Source organism: Miscanthus floridulus, chromosome 10 (genome assembly GCF_019320115.1).
Source record: "Miscanthus floridulus cultivar M001 chromosome 10, ASM1932011v1, whole genome shotgun sequence".
In the NCBI taxonomy this organism is placed as follows: Eukaryota; Viridiplantae; Streptophyta; class Magnoliopsida; order Poales; family Poaceae; genus Miscanthus; species Miscanthus floridulus.
In genome coordinates this window covers 105,393,414-105,408,138 of record NC_089589.1, presented here as the reverse complement: position 1 = coordinate 105,408,138, position 14,725 = coordinate 105,393,414, and the positions used below count along the sequence as shown (strand labels likewise).

General features: G+C 56.1%; 1 pseudogene; it reads left to right on the top strand.

The window, feature by feature from the left end:
- Positions 1-13,089: 13,089 nt before the first annotated feature.
- LOC136489193 (inactive leucine-rich repeat receptor-like serine/threonine-protein kinase At1g60630) overlaps positions 13,090-14,725 on the top strand; it is a 2,540-nt pseudogene continuing 904 nt past the window's right edge.

Below are 14,725 nucleotides of genomic sequence, written 5' to 3'. Positions count from 1 at the left end.
GCTCAAAAAGGATCCACAAGTCAGATTTGGAGGTGGAGTCAACACTTGGAAAATTTGCTAAGTCTTAACTGCCATTTCAGTTTGATTGAGCCCACTTTGGATTGATACAACTCTTGATCCATGGAGATTTGGCTGTTGATTTCTAAATCAAAGTTGAAGCCCTACTATAGCTCTACAACTTTCATGTTCATTGTTTCCTCTAACTCGTCACGGTTCAGGAGCTAATCGGTGTTAAACTTGCCCTGTCAGTCGACACCTTTAAGCTCTGAAATGAAAAGTTTAGACATCTACAGTGTTCACCGATTCAGAAATCAGCCGACGCGTGGTGACGCGCGTCGCCGGTCGCCTGACCGCGCAGGCCATGCGCCGTGGCTGGCCTGACGCCGCTGCCGGTGTCCTCCACTTGAAGCCGCGCGCCTGCCTGACCTGCTCGCCATCCCATTTTCATTTCTCCGCTCGCCACAGCAAGCGCAACCCGCAAGCAGCCGCTCCGCCATTGCTGCTCCTGCTTCGCCGTCGCCGAGCTCGTGCGCCGCTGCGAAAACGCGCGCTACGTCTTCACCATAGCTCCGCTGTGTTCCTCGCGACCTTCTCCACCACTTAGCTGGGCCATTGGAGCTTGGGTAAGGTCGCTGTGACCATTCCGCGCACCGCCGCGCCATGGCCGCGCCGGTGACCTCACCGTGGCCAACACGGCACCGTTCCCCTCCTCCTTTCTTAGCTCGCGTTTAGTCTTCTCCATCACGTGTAGATGCTTGGATGTAAAGGCTACCACCAATGCCGGCCCAGCCGTGCCGGGACACGGCCGAGCGCCGCCATGCGCCATGGCCGAGCCGCCGAGCTCCGTGGCCGGAGCACTTAAGGACCGCTAGAGCTTCGGTTTTGTAGGTCAATCGACGCGTGGGAACTTGGGGAGCACGCCGGTGCTGTCCAATTCGCCGGAGGAGTCGCCGTCGGCGAGTTCCACCGTCGCCGCGCTGTCGAAGCCGCCTCCTCTGTTTTCGTCTCGCTGACGGGTGGGGTCGGCTGACACCCGGGACCCACACGGCAGTGACTGTGGTTCATAGGGTTAGTTCAAAAATTCCTGTTTGAATGCTGATTTGTGATTTTTGTATCTTCAAATGTGTAGATCCAAATACTGTGATTCCAATTTTGTTAGACTCACAGTTAGGTCTAGTATTTAAGAAAAATATGTCTTGAGCACTTTATGTAGAAATTTTGGATGAATTAAATTGGAACTTGAAAAGTGTTTTTGAGTGCATGCAAACTTGTTTAAATCATATCTTGAGTTTCTGTGATCCAAAAATTGTGAAATTTTATGGGTAATCTAGTATTGCTTAGTAGAAGCTCTGGTTAAAATTTGAGAGATAGTGCATGTGTAGTTTTTGAGTTATAGATTTTCCTTTTATCATTAGTAGATACTTGTGTGAATTTTTGTAAATTATCTATGAATCCTATGGCCATGAAACTTGGTAGGATAGTATCTTGGTACCTTATAGATGCTAGGAAAAATATGAAATCTGTTGCTTGACATTTTCACTAAGGTTTCTAATTATGCCATTTTAAGCCATTCTGCCTTATCAATTTTGTGTAGGCTGTTGTACTTACTAAAATGGTGTGAAATTTTTATGGTAGTCTACTTAGGGCATGTAGTGTCTACTGTAATTTTTGTAGATTTAATGGTGTAGTTTTCATATATGTTTACTATTTCCTCTAATTAAATAAATAAATTAAGAAAGGTATTAGAGGAAATGTTTTGGGAATGAACACCCTACTTTCTGGTGTTCTTGTGATATGTGTGACATGTGAGTAGATTTAGTTTTGTCCAATTATATGTTTACATCATGAGTTACTAATTATTTCGTTTGCATTATGTCCCTCTGGACAGATCTGGGGACTTTAGAAAGCTCTCCATGATATTTTGGTTTTCTGTGATTGTAATGAATACAAGAGTTGTAGATAATTTATGTATCTAGCTCCTATCAAAATTTGAGGGCATTTGGCCTAGTAGTTTAGAAACTACAGCTGTTTAAAGTTAGGCTCCAGTTTTTGCTTATTCTCTACCTTGTGAGGACAGAGTTCTATTGATTGATGATTTCGACCTGGTAAAGGTGTGAATCATGCTTTGAGGTCTGAAAATGTATTGTAGACAATTTTATAAGCTTTCCAGATTGTCTTGTTAGACATCATTTGGATTTATAAATCTCCAGTTATGGCTAGTTTACTGTACCGCTACATAGTCTCCATTTGGTTGAAATACAAATGCTTGAGTGTATGTTTGCGCAATATTCTCGTTAGTTGTTTAGGGGTTAGCCTAACTTGAGAATATGCTTAGGTACAGGTGCTAGGTCATTAACTGAAGATGAGCAATTATACATTAGGTTGTGTAAACGTGGTAAGTAAAGTGATTTGAATAGGGCTTAAGTTGGAATATGCAAACTACAGCGAACATGTGCATTCCCCGAGCATCCCCGACATTCGTTCATGTGCATCCATGATATTTACCTTGCGCATTCATGCAATAGGTCTGTCGGAGGGAGTGACGTTGCTGGAGTTCGAGGGAGCCAACCAGGAGGAGGAACCCGTGGTGCAGGAAACCGACGAAGCAGTCGCCGCGGAGGAATTGCCCGAGTGCCCTGACCACCAGCCTTCCTCGTTCCTAAAAGGCAAGCCCCGGAGCATATTAAGCCTCCCATGTTTTTACAAATACATTGAGTATCTTTTATTGTTGATGATGCATTACGTATAGGAATTGGTTGAAACCAATTGCTGCATTATATATTCGTCCTTGTCCAGATATCGCACTGGAATCCTATTTAAGTTCAGGACGGGTTAAATGCTTAGCCATGCTTAGTGCGGTAGAAGTCAGGTGATTTCCTATCACCTGCGAGCTTAGGGATGAGGTGGATCACAGTTGGCTATATTTGCTATCGTGGAAAAGAACCATGTGAATAATGAATTAAGACCGGGCGGGGTCTTGTGTAGGTTTGGACATAGTGACTCCGTATGAGTCGTTTAAGGACCGATACGCTGTACGTCCTCATGTCATGTTGAACGCAGCCTAACACTTAGCTGGCCGGATAAGTCGTTTCGACCGCGAAACCTAGTAGCTCGACTCAGGCCGAGGACGCGAGCAGTGGCGTGCATTCTGGAGGTAGTAAGGATGTGCGGAGAGCCATTGGCATAAGTCCAAGGCGGGTTAGAGTCCCGAACAACCTTGGCAGAGTGGTTCTCTGAGAATGCCGATCTGTTCGGACTCGCGACTCCTGAATCGTACCAAAGGTGACTTGTTTGCGACCCTGACGGGGGAAGCAGGGTTTGTGTTTAGGAATACCCCTTCAGCTGGATAGGAATCGATTCGAATCGCTGTCTCTCCCGGATAGTGAGAACTTGACTGAGCAGCGGCAACGTAGATTCAATTAATTTAACGATATGGTTAAATAGATGATGATGATAAGGTTGCCACAATGAATACCTGATATGGTTATTAATGTCTGCACCCTAATAAAATGATTGCTTAGTACAGGTGCTAATATAGATGACAGGTTAATGGCTAAAAAGTCACTGCTAGTCAGGATAAGAGTTGATCATACTACTTATGCTTTTCTGCAAAACGAAAGTGTCAGCTAGCTCTACTACCTTAAGCTTTGCATAATCCTTGGTGTCATTTGTTTGGTTTTGATGGGTAAGTCTAGCTGAGTACATTCTCGTACTCAGGTTTATTCCCTCTTGTTGTAGATGACCTTCTATATCAGGGATTCTATAAGTATTGTCTCCACCCGACGGGTGCTGAAGACTAGATCATGGGCATGATCTCCGTTCTCTTATCTGAATGCTTTTGCGGGCCGTGATCAGCAAACCAGTATGTGTATTTGAACTCGGGGTGTGAGTTAAACTAATTGCTTCCGCATGTTTACAAGACTTGTTTTGTAATAACGATGACTCTGTGATGATGTAACCTATTTGCGAACGTCTGTGAAATGTTGTAACGTATGATATGTTATGTTGAATTACTGTGATCTTGGTTGTATGCAAGTTGGTTTGAAATCCTTCGAGATTTCGGTTGACTACCGGGTTTATATGGGCTCAAGTTCGAGAATTTGATCGTTTCAGCGATTGTTTTTGTACTTGTGCTCTTATAAATTGGTCGGTTCTGTGACAGCCAGCACGCGCTTGATGCCCGTATGCAGCGCCCCTCGGAGTCGCTCGCCCACTTGGTCACTCAATGCAATCAAGCGACTCCCGAGAGAGCTTCCTGACTGGACCCCCTCAACTTCTAGGGCCTCGTAGGTGGTACGGGCGGCGCTCTTCAGAGCATCATGCTCCCTGATCTTGGTTTCAAGCTCCGCCTGCAACTATGGGTGGAGGCCTTGGCTGCCTGGGTGACCTCCTTCTCCAGCTCTACGCCAAATGCAATGGAACAAGGTTGAGTGCAAAGGAGTACAAGCTAGAACAAGGGCGGAAGTCTACAGAACTCACCCTCGGCCTTCTGCCCCAGCGTTGGCCTCGACCTGAGAAGCCTCGGCTTTCTCCTTCCAACGCTGGGCCTCGACCCAAGACACCTCGGCCTTCTCCTTCAGGCACTAGGCCTCGACCCGAGCAGCCTTGGCCGCCCTAGAAGCCTCTCTCCCCAGCTCTACGTTACACCAGGGAGTTAGGGAGCGAATACAAGAAAAGTGAATAAAATGAGGGGGATAGGACTCACCCTCGGCCTTTCCCCTCCAGACCACAGCCTTTGTCTGGGAGGGCCTCAGCCACCGTAAGGGCCTCATCCAAGGCAACCTTTCGTCAGCTGGTGCGCACTCTGCTCTGCCCCTAGCTGCCCAGCAAGGACCTTGCCCAAGGCCGTGGCTTCTCCAGCCCGGGACCTAAAGGCGTCCCGCTCACCAGCCACGCGGGTCAGCTCCTCCTCCAACTCCTTGACCCGTACCGCTAGAGGGGCAACCTACTCCTAGGCCATGGCTGCCTCGACCTTTGCATTGGCACAAACAAAGGTGGAGGTCCTCCACCTCCACGCTCCGCGTCGCCAGAAGCTCGTGGGCACCGGCAAGCAAGCCCTTCTATTGCTGAAGCTGGTCCCAGACGTCCCTCTCCCGTCGAAGAAAGACCAACTTCCTGAGGGACTGGGTCTCGAGCTCCTGGGTAAGCAGAACAGGGGTCATTCACTATAAGAAAACTCAGAAAAAGACAACACCGCATGAGAAAAGAAAGCGCGAACCTGGGCGACTCTGGGCAGATCATCGGCCACCACGGACAGTGCCGTCCATAGTGACCGCTCTGCCAGCTGGCGGTATTGCTCGAAGGTGTCCCAGCACTCACCCTTGGCCGCGTCCTCAAGGGCGAACAGAGGCTCCCCCTCAGGGTAATCCCAGCTCTGCCACAAGACACATGGGTGATCCCACCCTCGGGGCTTGGGTCATACCCGCACAAGGGCCGAGCTTCCCTCACCCGGGGTCGGAACCGGCTGTTCCACGACACCAGCCACCTCGGCGTCGACTGCCTCCTGCACCCGGGAAATATCGTCGGAGGAGATCGGATGGACTCCACCTCCCGGGCGCTCTACCGCAACGATGGTGGGCCTTGAACCAAGGGGCCACCGAGGCCTTCGGCCCGCCTTCATCTCCACTTCTGGGGGCCGACGGCCTCGTCGCGATCACGTCGGCCTCGGTGGTCCCGGGGGCTTCGGCCTCTGCAATCGTGGCCTCGGTGGTCGCGGGGCCTCCGGCGCCCGCCAGTACGGCCTCGGCGCGGTCCTATGGCGCCCCCGGCCTCCATCGCCTTGGCCTCGGATGACCCTAGGGGCCTCGACCTCGGAGGCCTCGGCAAATGAGGGCACCTCGGCCCCATCCGACTCACGGGCCTCGCCCTCGCGGGGCGGAGGTGCTCCCCTCCCCCATCTATGTCGGGGCCGCCTCGACAGCCCCTTTCCTTGGGTGACAAGCTCCTTCGGGTCGGCCCTTGCCGACGCCGTGCCACCATTGTAGGGCAGATCTGCCGCCTTCGCCACCCCAGTGGGCCGGTGGAGCCGGGGTTCACCTTGAGCACTTTAAGGGGGCGCCAAGGTAGGCACCTCCGCAGGGTCGCTTCCGGCTAAGGACAAAACACGTACAAGGGGTCAGCATGATACAAAAGAACGAACGGAAAACCGCTGCGGCTCCACCAAAAATATGCTTACCCTCGAGCGGGGCTTCAACTGCTTTGGCACCGCGAACCCTCGTTTGCAAAGGTGGTGGCGGCGGCAGAGGCATGGCCTCCATATCCGTCGGCGCTGGCCGGGAGTCTCTGACGACCCCCGATGCCCCCTCAGTCCTCTGTGGGGGCAGTTGCGTCTGCCTCCCCATCGCCACCCCATCTCCCCGCTCCACCGCTGCCCGGCCAGGAGCCCACCAGGCTGATGGCATGCTTTGCCCAACGCCCGCTCCTCGGGTGTGTCCGGCCCGTCGGCCCGATGGCGGGCAATCGCCGACCTCGGGGTGGCTCCTCCCCCGCCTGGAGCGCCGGGCTGCTTGCCGACCGCCCAAGCACCGTCTCTCTCCTCAATGTTAGGGTAGAGGGTCCAGGGGACCTCGCCCCATCTCGCCCTCATCATCTCCGTCCAAGGCATTCATCGATAGTGACAACGACGGGGACTCCTCCAACGGGAGACCGTCCTTCCTTTGCTACCGGTGGCGCTTATCCAGTTCCTCGCGCGCAAGGATCTTCTTTGTGCGCTTCGCCACCTTGGCGTCCTTCCACCTTTTCTATGCCTCGGCGTGCGCCCGGTTGACCGCCCGCCGCCTCACGTCATCGGGAATGGGCGGCGGGGAGGCTCGCACGTCCCTCGTCCCCTACGGGAACAACGAACACGGATAAGAGAACAAGAAACAATGAGAAATGGGGGAGGCCTCAGGGGCTGCAGTGGCACGTGACTTACCAGTGAGAGGAACCCCCGCGATGGGCGCATCGCGAAGGGGGTTAGGCCACTACCCCTCAGCTTCGCCTCCACTGTCTCCCCCACCCGACGAAGAATTTTCTCGTCGGAAAGGGCGGAGGCAGACATCCGAATGCCCTCAATTGGCTCATCCGGCCTCATCTCGAACAGGCGCCGCCACCGAGCCATCAGCGGCAGCACCCTCCGCGGTGGAAAGGCGGCCACGACCACAGCTGCAATAAGGCCATGGTCCTCGCAGCCTCCCCAGGCCCCTCCAGGAGCAGCTACAGTTTAGGCTGATCCTCCCTCGAGACGCCATACTCTCCACCTCTCCGGGCAGCTCCCTACGATCTGCCCAGTGTAGGGAGGAAGTCCACCATCATTGTTGCGAAGATAGAACCAGCTCGTTACCATCGGTGTTGGTTGACGAAGCTGGGCCGGGATGTACGAGGTGCTAACGGTCCTGGCGCACTTGGAGAGTGTAGCTGCCGGCCCTCACTGGCCTTCCTCATGCCCGACGTACCCGTCGGCTTGGTGGTATGCCCCGCCCGGAAGAGGTGGAGCCACAGCTCCCAATGGGGGGCAATCCCTAGATACCCCTCGCAGACAGCAACGAAGATGGCCGCCTACGCGATGGAATTGGGGTTGAAGTTGTGGAGCTCCATGCCGTAGTAGTGCGGAAGCGCCCGCATGAACCGGTCCGCCAGAAGGCCGAGGCCACGCTCATGAAAAGACACGAAGCTCACGACATAACTGTCGCGAGGTCTCGGCTCTGGCTCGCCCGACGGAGCGATCCACTCCCGCCTGTTGGGGTTGGTAATCGGACAAAGAACCCCGCCGTCGACGAGCGATTGAAGCATCTCCACGGTGACGTTGGATGGACCCCAAGGGTCCGCCTCAATGACAACAATGTCGCCGGCCATGAGTGCGGTGGAGGGTTTGACTACGGCGGTGAGTCCCTCTTTCCCTCTCTCTCCCTGCCTCGCCTCTCTCCCTTCTTCCTCCCGGGGCTCTCTGCTCTAGTGACGGCTCGAAGATGGCAAAGCTAATGCAGGCAAGGTAAGGAGGAGAGGGGCGAGGCCCGTTGCGTATTTATGCAGGATAAAGGCGAAACGGACGGGCGACGAAATTGGGGAAGTTTCCCTCAGATCCGACGCGGTTAATCCCGATCCGATTTTTTCCGCCCACGCGCCCACCTTTTCCTCATTAATCGCAGGAATAGTTACGTCTCATCCACTGACACCACGTCGCGTCCGACCACAGCAGTAGCAGGCGTCGTTCTGCCTCCCCGAGAAAATCGCCTCAAAAGGCGCGCCAGCCATTGTCGAGCCAATGGGGGAGATATCCCCCCACCCTATTCCTTTCAGATGAAGGAACTGGGCACCGAGCCCATTACGGTCTAGGGGTTCGAAGGCTAGACCCCTAAGGGTTTCGACAGCCGCCCCAAGGCAACAGAGTCAGGGACGACCGTGGGCGAGCCCATACGGGGCCGAAGCCCAAGCAAGCGAAACGCTTGGGACGCCCTAAGTCGTGTCTGAGACCGGCAGGGAGGTCTCCAAATGGGATCCCACCGTAGGGAGGCACCAAGCCACCGAGGCCCAGCGAACGGCCTCGGCACCCACTAGAGAAACCCTCTGGTACTCTTGGAGTGTGTCTCTAGACCACTAGCCGACCCCTAGCGAACGGGGCACGTGCCTCCACTCGGACTCACCCGATAATAGCTCACCGAAAATGCCACCGCTCATGCCCATCGAGGGTAGTTTCGGCATATTCCACCCCTCTTTCCGAACGAAAAGGAAGCGCGAGGGTCGTATGAAAAGCCAGGAGAACCCCTGACGGCCCTCTTGCTCTGTGCAGAGGCTAAGGGGCTCCTCCTGCAACCTTGCCGAGACCCAGCGACCCAGGCTCGCATTCAAGGGGGCTCGGCAAAACAACCCCTCCTTTCGAGCGAAAAGGATGCGCGAGGGTCGATTCAAAAAAAGTCAGGGGAACTCCTGACGGCCCTCTTGCTCCGTGCAGAGGCTAGGGAGCTCTTCCTGCAGATATGCCGAGACCCCGCGACCCAGGCTCGCACCCGAGGGGGGCTCGACAAACAAACCCTCACACGCGAGGGGCGTATAAAAAGCCAGAGAAACTCCTGATCGCCCTCCTGCTCCGTGCAGAGGCTTGGGGGCTCTCCCTACAATTTTGCCGAGACCCAGCGACCCAGGCTCGCACACGAGTGGGCTCGGCAAAAAACCCCTCCGTCCAAACGAAAAGGATGTGCGAGGGTCGAACAAAAAAGTCAAGGGGACCCCTGACCGCCCTCTCGCTCTGTGCGGAGGCTCGGGGGCTCCTCCCGCACCCAAGACAAAGACAAGCGACCCAAGCCCGCACTTGAAAATATGAGAAAACGCGACAAAGGGCATCGAGCCCGTTACGGTCTAGGGGTTCGAAGGCTGGGCCCCTAAAGGTTTCGACAGCCACCCCAGGGCAACAGAGTCAGGGATGACTATGGGTGAGCCCGTACAGGGCCAAGGCCCGAGCGAGCAAAACGCTTGGGACGCCCTAAGTCGTGTCCGAGACCGGCAGGGAGGTCTCCGAATGGGATCCCACCATAGGGAGGCACTGAGCCACCGGGGCCCAATGAATGGCCTCGGCACCCACTAGAGAAACCCTCTGGTACTCTTGGAGTGCATCTCTAGACCGCTAGCCGACCCCTAGCGAACGAGGCACGAGCCTCCACTCGGACTCACCCGATAACAGCTCACTAGAAATGTCACCGCTCGCGCCCACCGAGGGTAGCCTGGCATATTCCACCCCTCCTTCTGAGCGAAAAGGAAGCGCGAGGGTCGCACAAAAAGTCAGGAGGACTCCTGATCGCCCTCTCACTCCGTGAAGAGGCACGGGGGTTCTTCCTACGATCTTGCCGAGACCCTGCGACCCGAACTCGCACTTGTGGGCTCAGCAAATACGATAACATCCCTCGATCAACGTGAGAGAAAGACCCTGGAGGAATGAATCCACTCCCCCAGGGCCTCGGGGGCTACACCCGGCGGGTGCGCTCGCGTGCACCCATCGAGACCTCGAAATACGAAACACTATTGTGCCAGGAGCTACCACAAGTCAAAACCTCAAGAAGAGCGCTCACTCTCTTCCTGAGGCTTTGGGGCTATTGTCGGGTACCATAAAACGGGGTACCCCAAGCGTACACCAAAAGAATCACTTAAACCCCATCAATAACAAGCCAAAGGGTAAGCCATTTGTTAAACCCCGGCCCCGTTCGAGCCCGCTAGCTCTCCGCCTCACTCCTGGCCTCGCACGGGAGGTCTTGGCGGCCTACCAAACCTCCGCCTCACGCAGGGGCCTTACACAGAGGGCCTCGACGGGGAACCGATTCTCCGCCCCGCCCGAGGCCCCGCGCGTAAAGCCTCAGACGAGATGACGGTTCTCCGTCTCGCTCGAAGCCGGCTCGGCAACAACCCGTCGCTTCCGCCTCGACCAGCCTCCCCAACAGCGCGTCACGTCCCATTAATGCATCAACCACTTCCGCAATTCTCAGTCGGACGACGGTTTGACACCGCAGAATGGCCGATGGGACAGGAAGTCACATCAACGCCATACTGACCAGGATCGGGCGCGGCTGGGGTTACCGGCCACTGTGTTTCGGTGCTGTGCCCACGATCAGCGCCTGCACTACACTGTGCCACGTAACCCCTGCCCCGGAGACAACGCGGCATGGGAGTCTAGTGCGGGTCATCATAGCCTCGGAATCAGCGTACAAGATCAACTGTTCCCTCCGAGCCTCGGCAATCTACATCAGGGTCTCGGCATTCTCGGGATTCACGTCTGCGAGACCCCCACGATGGCTCGGCCTCGGCACCAACTGAGCCTCGGCTTCTCACGCAGTCAACACACAGTGACCAGCACGCCGACCGCCACGCCCGCTTCAAGGTGACGCTAGAGCTCCCACGACGCACAAGATCGGATGTGACCAGCGCGTCGCCCCCAAGTACTTCAAGGACGAGACCACTCCGTCGCCCACGCTGCCACAGTAATAGGCTACAGGGCTCGGACATGCCACCTCCGTTCGCACGACGCCGTGTAGCTAGCGCATGTGTCACCCTTGTCCCCCCCCTTCAACTATAAAAGGGAGGGATCAGGGCCGTTTCTAGGGGAGGAGACTAACGATTAGGCCTGCGCCCACACGGACGAACACACGAGCTCCCCCATTGCTTGAGATCAACATCTCAAGCAATCCACGCCGCTCCACCTAGAGACCTGGGACTAGCTCCCTCTCTCACCATGCTTGTAAACCCCCTACTACGAGCATTTCAGTGCAAGGAATACAAGATCGATCTCTCAAACTGGACGTAGGGTACCCATTACCCGAACCAGTATAAACCTTGTGTCTCTTTGCATCACCATCCAGGATTGGGACACACACAGTACAAATTTACTAGTTGGTTAAGGGCTCGTCGGTCCGAAACACCGACAGCTAGGTGTTCGTCTTGCAAGAGGGTTTGCTTGTTATTCTTGGAGGTAGCCGCCTCCTAAACAGTTGGAGCTTGCAAACTCCGTAGAAGCACTACAAGGAAGATTGTGTAGGTGCTTCTGAGAAGAATTGTTAGGGGCTCTTTTGCTCAACCCCGATAGAGAAGGCGACGAACAACCGTAGCAGAAAAGAGGGTATTGAGTAGTTATTTGGTTTAACCTTCTCAAGGATCAAGTGCTCAAGTTACCAAGACAACCTTGCAATTGCAGGGTATATTTAAGTTGATTACACGTCACCCTAGGATAAAAAACCCACTACATAGGAAATAGTATATCAGTGCTTCCTCGCAGTTTTCATTTAATTTTCCTAGCGTCTTTGTTTTTAGTGGTCACCATCTCTTCATACACTTTAGCCGGTTCCTTATATCCTACTGAAACCCTAAGGGGTTGTTTGCATTGAGAGATGGGAAAATGTTTCGAGTTGCTTGCATCGCATATGTGACCTTTCGGTGAATGATGTTGCTGCCTTGCTGGTGATCAACTAGACGAATGCCGCATTGGCACAAATGCCTTCCATGCTAATGCTACAGAGGTTAAGGACATGGACACGAACTCAACTGGACATTTCAACACAATGTTCAAATGTGGTAGTGGTTGAAGGAGCGTCAGACAAGGAAGGGGCAGCTAAATTTAAATAAAAAACACAGATAAGCAAACAACAAGAAAAAGAATAAAGCAACTAATCATTTTGCAAGCACGACATAGTAGCTAAACATGTGTGAATGAAAGATAATATATATATAAATATAATAGACCTGTTTGCAGTCAACACAGGCAGATTGGGCTGGGCCGTTGCGGGAGTAGCGGGTGCTGGCCCAGATGGAGAAATATACAAGGCCTTTGTCTCTCCGTGTGCCTCTCGCCGTCTTGGGGAAAGAAAAAGGGAGCGAGCAACCCACATGCAGTAGTACTGGTATGGGACGAGGCAGGCACAGAAAGAAATAATGGCAGCACGCAGGCTTTTGAGAGTCCCGATGAGGGTAAGTAAGGTCATTACGACCGTCTTACCCAATGACTGTCATCAGTGTCTGCACCTAATTCCGAATCTCTCCCCCCCTCTCCTATCTCTCTGTGTGCGTGCTTGCGGTTGCAGTGCATGCTAATCTCAGCCACACCACACCTGCTAATCCTCATCTGCTGGTGGGCGGTGGCTCCCTGGTGGTGCTGGACGAGGCTGAGCTGCTTTCTGCAATCTGCAGAGTGCGGACAGAGACGACGCCGATCCAAACTCCTCCATTTCTATCCCACTCTGCACTGGGCTTGGGTGGTCGCTGCTGCTGCACTGGCTGTTGCTCAATCAATCAAAGCTAGTATAGTCGCCTTCCTTCGTCTACCTCTCACAAGTCACGGTGGTCGTCATGGCTATCCGTCCTCAGCCCGTGACCGTGAGCAGCATTTAAAGTCCTCCCCTCCCCTCCCCTCCCCTCTACCATTCCTTTCCTTCTTGCCTCTGTTTTTTAGCTTTAGCCCCCCAACCAAGAGTCCAAGACCAACCGTCCGCTCGCGGTCGCGGGGCGTTGCCGTTGCCGGCCTCGTTCGCTTTCCTTTCCAGCTCCGGAGCTCCTCCCTCTACAACACCAGCAATCGCCAATCCATCTTAAGGCAAGGGCGAAGGCAATGCCGCCGCCGCCCCATTGGCTTAAGATCGCTAAAACCTAAACCCCCACCCAGTCCAGCCGTCTGCGCTCTGCGGCGACCGACCAGCGACCCTCACCATGCCTCGCCGCCCAGGACCAGGAGCCGCCTGGCCGTGCTTCCTCCTGCTCCACATTGTCGCCCACCTCCACCTCCACCTCCACCTCGCCGCCAATGCCGCCGACGCCGACGCCCTGCTCACCCTCAAGTCCTCGCTGGACCGCTCCGACCGCCTCCCGTGGCGCCCCGACACGGCGCCCGCCTTCTGCTCCTCCTGGCCCGGCGTGCGCCAGTGCGCACCCGCCGGCCGCGTCACCAAGCTCGTCCTCGAGGGCCTCAACCTCACGGGCTCCCTCACCGCCGCGCTCCTCGCCCCGCTCGCCGAGCTGCGGGTCCTCAGCCTCAAGTCCAACGCACTCACGGGCCCCATCCCGGACGCCCTCCCGCGCGCGCTCCCCAACCTCAAGCTGCTCTACCTCGCCGACAACCGCCTACAGGGCCGCGTCCCCGCCACCCTCGCCCTCCTCCACCGCGCCACCGTCATCGTCCTCTCCGGAAACCGCCTCACGGGCCAGATCCCGACGTCCCTCGCCGCCCTGCCCCGCCTCACCTCGCTGCTCCTCGACCGCAACCTGCTCACCGGCGCCGTGCCGTCGCTGGGGCAGCCCACGCTCAGGGCGTTCAACGTCTCCGCCAACCGCCTGTCGGGGGAGATCCCGCGCGCGCTCGCCGCCAGGTTCAACGCCTCGTCGTTCCTCCCCAATGCCGGACTCTGCGGCGCTCCGCTCGCCGTCCGCTGCGTCCCGGGGGCGATGGTCCGAGCCCCGCGCCGCGCGGCCACGGCGGCGTTCGCGCCCTGCCCCCGCCCCGGACCAAGACCCGCCGCGGCAAGAACGCCGCCGTCGTGGCCGGAGCCACGGTGGCAGGGGCGGTGGTGCTCGCCGTCCTCGTGGCGGCGGCGCTCATGGCGTCGCGGCGCGGGAGGAACAAGCGCGTCGCCGGCGACGTTGACAAGGGTGGCGGCGCCGCAGTGGCGGCTGCGGCGGAGGAGCACCACCAGGCAGCACAGGTGGGACTGGGAGCGTCTCTCTGCCTGGTGGGCCCGTGGAATTGGGTCCACCTGCAGCAGTGACTGACTTTACAGCCTGTTCGCTTGTTGGTTTCAACCAGCCCAAATCAGCCAGCCAACAGTGTTTCTCTCTCACAATAAACCAGCACCAGCCAGCCCAAACCAGCCCAGAAACCAACCAGCGAACAGGCCGTTAGTTGGCCTCGGTTTTTTATTTAATTTAATATAATAATTGCCCGTGCAGGCACAGCAGCAGCATCATAATCATGCGTCCTCCGCGGCAGCGGCGGCGCGGCGCTGGCCGCGACGACAGCCGGGGCGGCCGTGGGCGTCGGCGTCGGCGGGCGGGAGTTCTCGTGGGAGCGCGAGGGAATGGGCAAGCTGGTGTTCTGCGGCGGCGTGGCTGAGATGTACAGCCTGGAGGAGCTGCTGCGCGCGTCGGCCGAGACGCTGGGGCGCGCGAGGGGGCAGCACGTACAAAGCGGTCATGGAGTCGGGGTTCATCGTCACGGTGAAGCGGATGCGCGATCCGTCGGCGGGCGGGGGGCGCCGCCGAGTTCGGGCGGGCGCCGAGGAGC